A 10,242-nucleotide genomic window follows, 5' to 3' on the forward strand; every position below is an offset into this window, starting at 1 on the left:
AGTACACATAAGAAGCAGATGATGGCCCACACTCAAATGCTTCAGGAGAACAGAGTGTAAGGGTGTCTACACAGTTGGGAAATAGGATTCTGAGGGGTAGGAAGGGATGATTTTAGATAGCAAACTTAGAAGTAATTATACGAATTCCTAACCTAACTTTCTTCTGCCCCTCAGATTCAATTCAGGAAGTGGTGGAATGTTTATAATCACAAAATGGAGTTTTTAATCCCAGGCCCAAACTTTAGGTGTTCTTGTTACGTCTTCACACCTGCCACTGATGTAAACAGTCAGAAGGGCAAAGGGGAAGGGAGCCCCTGCACAGGAATATAAATGGAGCTTACAAGCCACTGCAATCTCTGACTTTCTATGTTGAAGGTAAGATAAAAGGCAGTTTGAGTTTCTAAGAACTCAGTTTCTAGGCTACATGGCTCCTTCAGAACTTCTTTCCCTCCTCCTGTGTTTTGAGAGCAACAGTTAGTACAGTACTTCTGTCTCTTAGGGGCAATCTTTCTCTTCACACAATGCTTAAAGTAGACAATAGGTGGAAGCTGCCATTAAATAAAAAAAGTATGAAATCAGGCTGGGAAGATGGCTCAGTGGTAGAGCGCTTGCCTTGCATGCATGAGGCCCTGGGTTCAATTACTCAGCACCACATAAGCAAAAAGAAAAAAGCCGGAAGTGGCGCTGTGGCTCAAGTGGTAGAGTACGAGCCTTGAGTTGAAGAGCTGAGGGACAGCGCCCAGGCCCAGAGTTCAGGCCCCAGGACCGGACCGTGCCCCTCCCCAAAAAAGTATGAAATAGCACACAGTGAGTGCTTCCCCTGAATTCCTGGACCTAACAATCTCTCATTTCTGCAAGGCAAGCACTCTACCACTGAGCCACCTTCCCAGCCCCCAATTTCTCATTTCTGAAGAAAAAATGATAATGGGTGAGTACTAACAGCCTCCATTGCATGGTGAGCTTAGAACACTTTTCCCAAGGCAGGTTCTGTCCAGGTATTAGGATGGCTGAGATCTACTGGATCAATGAACTTACAGACAATTCAAGATAGAAAAGTCTAAGAGACTGAGTCTCAAAAGAAGAAACTGGACCAAGAAGAGAAAACTTATCATTGCTGGAAATGGAGAAATTCAGAGAATGTTTCTCTGAATACAGACAGGGTAAAATTATAACAAAGTTCTAAGTTGTGGCTCATTAGTAGAAACTATCAAGTCAAACCTCATTAAAGCTAAAAATAAAACTTATAAAAATAAAAAAAACTATTTGGATTTCAGTACTAACATCTATTTTAAGATGTGTGTGTGTGTGTGTGTGTGTGTGTGTGTGTGTGTGTGTGTGTGTGTGTGTGTGGAGTCTGAGATTATGTATGGGACAGCATTGGTTCTTAAAAATCACAATATTGACGCTGTCCTTTAGGTTTCCAATTGAAGTCTGGTGGTGTTCTAGCTCTACCAGTTGAAACACACAATTCTCAATTTCTTCTGATTAACTGCAGATAAACATGTAATGGATATGTCAAGCTGGGTTGGTTTCAGTTGTACTCTGTCGATATTATGTTCACAATGAACTATACCACTGTGGACAGGGACAGGAGGGAAAATCAGAGACAGAGAGCAAAGGAAGGGATGAGATTGTCAAACCAGAAATGAACTCATTACCTAATTTACAAAATTAAAAATCTGGGTTGATGATTCTCTCCTCCAGTTTTTGTAGGTGCCCTTAAGGCCCATCGATGGAGATTTTGAAGGTTAACTTATATGATAATTAATATAGAGCCAGAATCTCTTAAGAAATTTTATGAAAAGCATTTCATTCTTAGTACTGGTTTCTCTTTGAGTGGTGATTCTATATGTTGTTGGCAGAGCTAATTTTTTTCCTTCTTGTCTTTAGTACTTGTCAGGTGTTGAAATCCTTCTTAAAGCTTTGCAACAGAAGTCTGCTATATCTTGGCACCCTGCCCCTAACTAAAATGGTAATCAACGTTTGAAATTAATGTACTTGATATGAGTTTTATTTATTTATTTAATTTGTTTTTGGTGGTGAACTCTGGGCCTGGTCGCTGTCCTTCAGCCCTTCAGCTCAAGACTAGTGCTCTACCACTTGAGCCTCAGTACCTCTTCTAGCTTTTCTGCTTAGGTGGTGCTGCAGAATCAAACCCAGGGTCTCATGCATTCAAGATAAGCTGTCTACCACTGATCCACCTTTTCAGCCCTTAGGAGTGGTATTTTTGTGCACGGATCTATCAAGCAAATCTATTTACCAAATGTGTTTATTTGCCACTATACATATTCAAAATTATGAATTATCTGATTTTTTAATGAATAAAACTGTTATCATTGTTACCAGAAATTGTTTGTCTCCTCATGCTGTAAACATGGAGGAGGCATTTTAAACTAAAACTACAAAATAAATTTTAAGATCTTGGTGTTAACAAATGTGTCCAGGTGTTGTTACATTAAACAGAGAATTCAAAATGGTTTTTCTTCATGAATACAGAGATCAAAGTTCTTATAATACTTTTTTCAAAATGCAAATTAAAGGGAAAATCAGTCAGGAGGTAAAATTTATATTGAATGTAAATTTTTAAAGAGGAAAAGAAGATCCTAGATGGCAGACTAAAGACAAAGCAACATCAGAGACCTATATGCTCAATACTAAATAAGAAGCTTTACTTGAAAAATTCAGCTGGAATGTGAGCATCAGGCAAAGGCAAGCAATCAGAGCCTACCACCAACAAAGAAACACCATAATGTATATCTCAGAAAAAGGAAATAAGTTCAGACCAGGGCTCAACATCCTTATCCTTGATTTCAATGATACACATACACCCCCCCTACACACACACAGAAACACTCACTCACACACACACACACACACACACACACACACACACACACACAAGAATGTATGCAACAGCTCAACCTACTCACATCCATTCAACATGAATCAAAGATCTTCCTGTAATATTTGAAACTTTAAAAGTTTCAAGTCTTGTAAATAATTGATAACAGATGCATAAGCAATTATTTTCTGAATAGCATCTGCTATGAAAATGAGAGTTCATGATTGTTATAACTACTTAAACATCTCTGAATCTCAAAAGAATTAAACTAGAGACAATCCGAATTTGGGGACTATATTTCTACCAGCTCTTCTGCAAAGGCTTAATAAGAAGTTATGAAATCTAAACTTAAATACCAAATCAATACAATTAATAATTGTGTAAGTGAAGTGAAAGACACTGATCAGAGACCTATGCTGTCTCCAGTTCTCAGCCAGCTGCACACTGTGGCACCTTTGATTCTGCTGGGCCTGGCCCACAGTTGTATCCCCAGAGCAGTGATCCTGCTGGGGTTGGGGCTGGGAGATTTGTGGAGAGGAGGGGTGGCCACGGGGGAGGCCAAGCTGGGATTGGGGGTGGTGGTGGTAGGGAGAGGATGGGAGGCCCTGGCAGAGGCTGGTGAAGGGAGGAAGGAGGCAGTAGCCCAGTGGCTCAGGAAGCAGCAACTGCAAAGGCAGCTGGGTTCTGGGGAGTGTCTGTGAGGTGCAGAGTTTGGCCCCTGGGGTCTGGTGGCTGGGTGAGGAGAGGAAGGAGTCTCAAATCCCACCTAAACAGACAATGAGAAATGAGACAACCAGTGGCTGAAGAATTACAAGAAGAAAGGCAGGGACTTGGGACTTGTAGGTAAACTCTGGGGGCGGGGAGGACAGCAGTGTTGGACAAGTGGTAGTCATGCCTCTCTGGAGGCTGTGGGCTTGGCCTCACTCTTGCCTTGAAGCAGGCACCGTATAATTCTGCCTGGAATCTTTAATAGCAGCTTAGTTTAACCTTAAAGTCTAATTTATTTGCTTTGTTTTTTTTTTTTTGTTTTGTTTTTTTGCTTACAGTAATAGAAGAATTGGTGGGACAATCTGAAAGGATCTCTGGCTTCTTATTTTCTCATCACCCTGAGGTACAACCTGTGTGCTACCAGCTTAGATGATGGGACTTTGAAATTCTGGAAAGCAGATGCACATCATAAGGCCCCATGGCTTTGGGATTTCTCACATTCTTTTTAAAATGTAATTGTTACTAAGGTGTGTACAGTGATTTCACAATTCATGTAATGTGTACACTTGTCTTGTAGACAATGCCATCCTTTCCTGAGCTTTTTCCCAGTTTCTGTTTTTTTTGTTGTTGTTGTTGATTGTTTTTGTTTTTGTTCCTGACCTTCAGCTTGAACTCAGGATTGGATGTTGCCCCTGAGTTTTTTGTAATCAAGGCTACTTTACCTCTGGAGCCCCAGCTCCTTTTATGGCTTTTTGGTTGTTAATTGGAGAGAAGAGTCTCAGAGATTTTCTCACTCCATCTGGTTTTGAACTGAGATCATCATCAGCCTCCTGAGTAGCTAGTATTCTAGGCCTGAGTCCCCAGTGTCCAGCTACTAAAGTGTTGGTTTCATCCTTCCCTGTTTGTGTTACAACTTTCCTTAACTCTTGGCACTAATACTACATATTGCTTGGCTCAAATCTGAATCGGTGGAACATGCTGTATTTTGAGGAAGGCAGGAATAGGAAACTGTAGGCCATAGGGACATATAAGCTAAACAAATCATTGGGAACATGGCATAAAGACAAATAAGTTTATTGCCAGTTGACTGTGTCATGTCTTTACTGTTAATTCTGCATGGCCTGTGGATGATGTTATACATATCCAAATGGTCATTGGCAGAAATAAGGTTTCTCATCCTGTTCTATAAACAAAACAAAAACCAACCAAAAAATACTACCTATGAGTCCAGCAATTTCCTCTAATTAGAGATCAGTATGCCCTAGTTTATGAAAAAATATCCATTATTCAAGTGCTGCTACTTTTTCTAACCACAAATATAATGAAATATGTAGTTGTCTGTAGAATTGCGTATGAACACCATCCTTTTAATTCACAAAAAATTCAGACATTTAAATGTTTATTTATCTATTTTTTGTCAGATGTGGGGCTTGAACTCAGTGCCTGGGCACTGTCTGTGAGACTCTGTGCTCAACATAGTTAGCACTCTACCAATTGAGCCACAGAGACACTTCTGACTTCTGAGTTGTTAATTGGAGGTAAGAGTCTTATGGGTTTTTTTCTTCCTGAGCTGACTTAGAACTGTGATCCTCAGATCTCAGCATCCTGAGTAGCTGGGATTACAGGAATGAGCCACTGGCACCTGGCTTCAATAGTCATTTTTAAAATGATGAACTGCTTGGTGCCTCTGGCTCACATATATAATCCTAGCTATAGTTAGGATTACAGGTATGAGAAACAAACACTAGGTGTGTGTTGTTCATGATGGTTTATATTGGCATGTTTTGATATTGTTTGTTTCTTATACTACATTGCTCTTATTTTTATTTTCACCTAGGTGGGGGTGATAGGTACTAGCCAGTGTTGAACCTTCTTTGGTTGAGATGGAGCCATGTGGAAGTTCTTGCCTATGGCATGAAATTGAAATCCTCCAGCTCTCAGCTCCCAATGAACCTGGGATGATAGATGTATTCCATCACGCAGAGCCAGTGGTTGGGGAGCATTGCAGAAAAAACTACACTGGTCTTGAACTGATGTCCCAAATAGCTAGCTTTACAGGCATATGCCTTCAAAACCTTGTTGTATTCAATTTCACTTTGAAGTAGTGTTTGTACATACTTAGAGAGTACAATGATAACACACTACATGTTTAATATATAGAAGTCAATACAATTAGCAGGTTAATCTCCTAAAACATTGAAGCTAATGTATTTTGGTAACCTCCTGACTGTGCTAGTTATTTTAGAATATACCATAAACATGAATACAATGATGATGTGTACTAGAAGATTGAAAGTTTATAGAGATTGAGACAAGTTAGACTATGTGTAGTAAATATATATTTATCCATTGCTGCTCTGAAGTACATTATCATATATTCACTGTGACAATACCATCATATATTCACCATGACAATAATTTTCTTGCAGTGTAGAATTTTCCATTTCATAATCTGCCATCTTTTATCTTTTTTACATTCTCCTTATAAGTATGAATGCTTTCTTGTTTCTTATAATGTTTTGAAATTATTTTAAGATGGAATTAAAATTCGTTGAGTCTACTGTAATTATCTCATTTTGTTTGGTTTTGTGATGCTAAACATTAAGACCAAGGGTGCCTGAAAGTGATGCCAGCAGACTATATCACTAAATTTTATTCTAATTACCTCTTATTATTGTATTTTGATATAGGGTTTTATTGTTGCTGTTTAATAATATAGAGTGTGGTGAAGGTGGACTGAAACTTGCAACCCCACTGCCTCCAATAACAATGCTTTCTTACTAGGATCTGGAAGCACATAATTATCACTCTAGCTAACAGGAGGTTGAGACCTGAGATTTACTTCAGACAGCCTGAACAGGGAATTTTATGAGTCTCTCCTCTCCAGTTCAGTACAGAAAACTTGCAGTGAAACTGTAGCACAATTGGTAGGGCACTACACGCAAGGGAAAAACACTTGGGATTGTCATATAGCCCCTGAGAACAAGCCCTAAAACACACATATGCACAGACACACATTCACCCACATACACACACACTCTCACACACATGTACACAAACAAAATTGCAGGCAATGTTGTACCTTAAATTCTTATCCAGGGGTTGGACAACAGTCCACTTATTTGTGAAGGTTTTCCTTGATTATTTTGAAGGAGGAGGATAGTTCATGGGACACAGATGACAAGACTTTAGTGAGGAATACTTTATAAATGACTAGCTTATAAAAAGAACAGGAGCACAGCTTTTATCTTTAAATAGTACATTCCTTCAACTATAGTATTTTTAAATAATAATCATTGAATTATGAGAAGACAATGCAGCACCTCTTCCCTTCTCCCCTTCCCCTCTGTCATAAAATATGACAAAATTATCAAAAATAGTCTTTTATCTTACAAGAATGAACACTTGTAAAAATGTCTGACTATATGTGTAATGTTTGTTTTTCAATACTTGTTTGATTTTCCCACCTCTAAGTACTTGCCTTTTTTCCAGATGACAGCACACAGGGGCATCAAGAGCAAACAGATTAGGAAACAAAAACCTTACAATGTCGTAGGAAGTAGATGTCAAAAATAGATGCAAGAAGCACATGACAGGCTGAGAGGGCCATGAGACCCAAAATGATTTGTGCATTATGAGAGGAATAGTGACAAATAAGGCTTGGATCTGACCTAGGAAGGGCTCCTTGAGGCTGAGACCATGCCTGTATCTAGGCTTAGCTGAGGATGTTGGGAATTGACAATGTCCACATGTGGATATAGTGATGTGAGAGGGGAGATTTCAGTCTCCAGTTTGTCTTTGGGATGGTCTTATGTGACCAAACAGCTTAGATCATTGGGCTCTGAGAAATGACACTACCTACCTCACAATGGAATAGAATATAGAACTATGAGAGCCAAGCAACTGTAACTGACATTCAGCTCAAGCCAGCTCACTTGGCCTGTGGTGCAGGAACAAGAAAGATGTTCTTGTGTTGTTTTCAAAGTTCAAGAGACTCAGCTCTCAGGCATGAGAGGTATGAGTGCCTCACTCAATGCTGCAGACTTTGGATCAGTGCCAAATCACGAATCCAATGTCTCAGGCCTTTTTTATAAGAAGAAACCAAGGGAATCATAAGGCAACTCAGGCAAGTATAACTATAACAGGAAACCTATCTAATCTCATCCAGCCCACATTAGAAACTTCTTCTTGTGTGCTTTTATATGTGTATACTGAGAAAATATTTACTGTGTACTTTTCAATCCACTCTATTACAATTACTCAATTTGAAGGGTACTCCCACTTTCACATTTCAAAGATCCATTCTTTTTACCACCTCAGTGTGACAATGAATCAGCCCAAACCCTGAATGTGCCTTATAACATATGGATCCTGGACTCAGGCTTGCTGGAAATGCTGGTAATGGACCTGGTCCCTGACTACCAGAAAGGTGATCCCTTCTATGTTGGAAACTTCCTCTACCACTATAGAGAGTGGGGGACAATGGAGCAGTTGCTGGATATTCTGTTTAAAAAGTGAATGTTCCTAAGCCAGGTGCCAGTGGATCATGCCTGTAATCCTAGCTACTCAGGAGGCTGAGATCTGAGGACCGTAGTTCAAAGCCAGCCTTGACAGGAAAGTCCATGAGACTCTTATGTCCAATAAACCACTAGAAAACCGGAAGTGGCGCTGTGGCTCAAGTGGGTGAGTGATAGCCTTTAACTGAAGAGCTAAAGGATATCACCCAAGCCCAGAGTTCAAGCCCCACTACCAACAAAAAAAAGTGAGTGTTCCTTTTTCAAACTCAGGGTTGATGAGACCTCCTGGCAGAGTATTGGTATACTTGGCACCTTTCTGAGACTGTTTCACTGGAGTCTGATCAAGGAGCTTGGCTAGAGACGAAGAAGTACACTCTCTGGCTAATTCCTTAGGACTGGGCTGCCAGAGCATTTCATTTGCCTCAGAAGCTAGTGGAGCCTTAGCAATTTGCTTGCTGAGAGACCAGCATTAAAGGAATGAGCCCGTGGCATCCAACGTCCACCCTCACCTAGAAAATCACTATCTTGGAGGCCTTTGAAGGAATATAGACAGAAGAAAGGATGCAACTGAAACTTGAATTGGGGGCTTGAGTGCTGTCCCATTTGTAACACTCTACCATTTGAGCCCCAGGTCCAGTTCTGGCCTTTGGCTGGTTAATTGAAGATTAGTGTCTTTGGAATTTTACAAACTAGACTGCGTTCAAACTGTAGAATTAGAGGCATGAGTCATTGTGCATTTATTTGGACAGATGCATATAAGCATCCTCACAGAATTTGCATGAAATTGTGTAAACATATCTCCACTTTTTGTCTGTCATGTTTACATTACCATGTGGGTCTTAGCCAGTCCCATGTGTGTCCTGTTAGTTCAGAAAAGGAGAAGCATAGAGTTAACTTCCTTCTCTCCTTCCATTGGTACAGATCCTACTACCATAACTGGAAGATGAACAAGTGAAGAAGTAAGTGGATGTTGGCACAAAAAGAAGTTCTGTCCTTGAAAACTGGGTATCTTTGAGGTTTCCAAATCAAAGCCAACTTTCTTCTTTGCACACAAGTTGTGATTTTCACCAAGGGGTTGAGTCTTGGCACTTCAGTGCATAGCAGATTACACAGTTGTGGATGTGGTTGTGGTTTGGGACTCTCATGGAAGACAGGGAGGGCTGTGTATAGCAAGTCAGATTCAGTGGGGAAACAACTTTCTCTTCCTATCACAGGGAGAATTTTAGAGAATTATATTTAAGAAATTTCTAGAAGTGATATTTTGAGGACCATCCTGCTTGCAGAAGTCTCTTCCCACTTCCCAACCTGCAAGTCCTGCAGAAAGAAGCTCTAGTACAAGGCTCAGGATGAGGAGGGTGGAATTTCATTTTCCTTGTCACCAAACTGCCCACAGCATCGTTTATTCCATCCTCCTTATGTGGATGGACTTCTACCCTGATGATTTCTATGAACCCAAGAACCATTGCACCCTAAAAGAACTTACACAGTATGTCAAGCTCAACATGCCCTCTTCAGACCTGCTCTTCCACTTACATATTCTTCTGGACCAGCTGGAGGAACACATGACCCATGAGACCAAGAAAAAGAGGAAGAAGTCCTTGTTTCAATGCCTCAGAGCTTGTGAGTAGGAATGGAACCTGGGTCTCTAGAGATGGGCCTGATTGGCCAACAGCCCTTAGTACTCTCCAGCTTGGCAAAATGTCCTTTTATGGATATTCTTTGCCGGTAATATGTTCTCTTTTTGAAAGAACTTGGAAGTATACATTCAGAAATACCCTACCTTCCCATCAGTGTTCAGCAGTCCAAACTCAAGTTCTACAGCTTCCCCCATTAGATCCTCATGGAAGTTTAGTCACACCTTAACTTCTAGAGTCTACTCTAAGAATCTTGTACCTATTTCCATTCTCAGGTTTGCATCAACATAGAGCAGCTCCTGCAGAACTACAGATAAATAACCTTCAGTGATGTAGTCTATGGGGACTGATGGAGATCAGAAGCCATCACTAATCTCCAGAAAGCATGTGAACATAGAGTTTTTTTTTTTTAATTTGTAGAAAGGCCCAAGCAGGTTTTGAGTCCTATGGACATCCCACATGTGATGCAGGTGTACCTGCACCGAGGAAGAAGACGATCCAGAATGTCTTCCATTGATGTTCACAATCCAGCTAGATCAGC

General features: G+C 40.4%; 1 long non-coding RNA gene across 1 annotated transcript; it reads left to right on the forward strand.

Annotated features, from left to right (window-relative positions):
• Window positions 1-204: 204 nt before the first annotated feature.
• LOC138815721 (uncharacterized) lies at window positions 205-5,594 on the forward strand. The gene is made up of 5 exons (XR_011368432.1): window positions 205-375; window positions 1,891-1,972; window positions 3,889-4,077; window positions 4,972-5,088; window positions 5,388-5,594. It is a non-coding gene; the product is annotated as an uncharacterized lncRNA (long non-coding RNA).
• Window positions 5,595-10,242: the final 4,648 nt, after the last annotated feature.

Source organism: Dipodomys merriami, unplaced genomic scaffold (assembly GCF_024711535.1).
Source record: "Dipodomys merriami isolate MVZ:Mamm:240054 unplaced genomic scaffold, mDipMer1.0.p SCAF_663, whole genome shotgun sequence".
NCBI classification, from domain to species: domain Eukaryota; kingdom Metazoa; phylum Chordata; class Mammalia; order Rodentia; family Heteromyidae; genus Dipodomys; species Dipodomys merriami.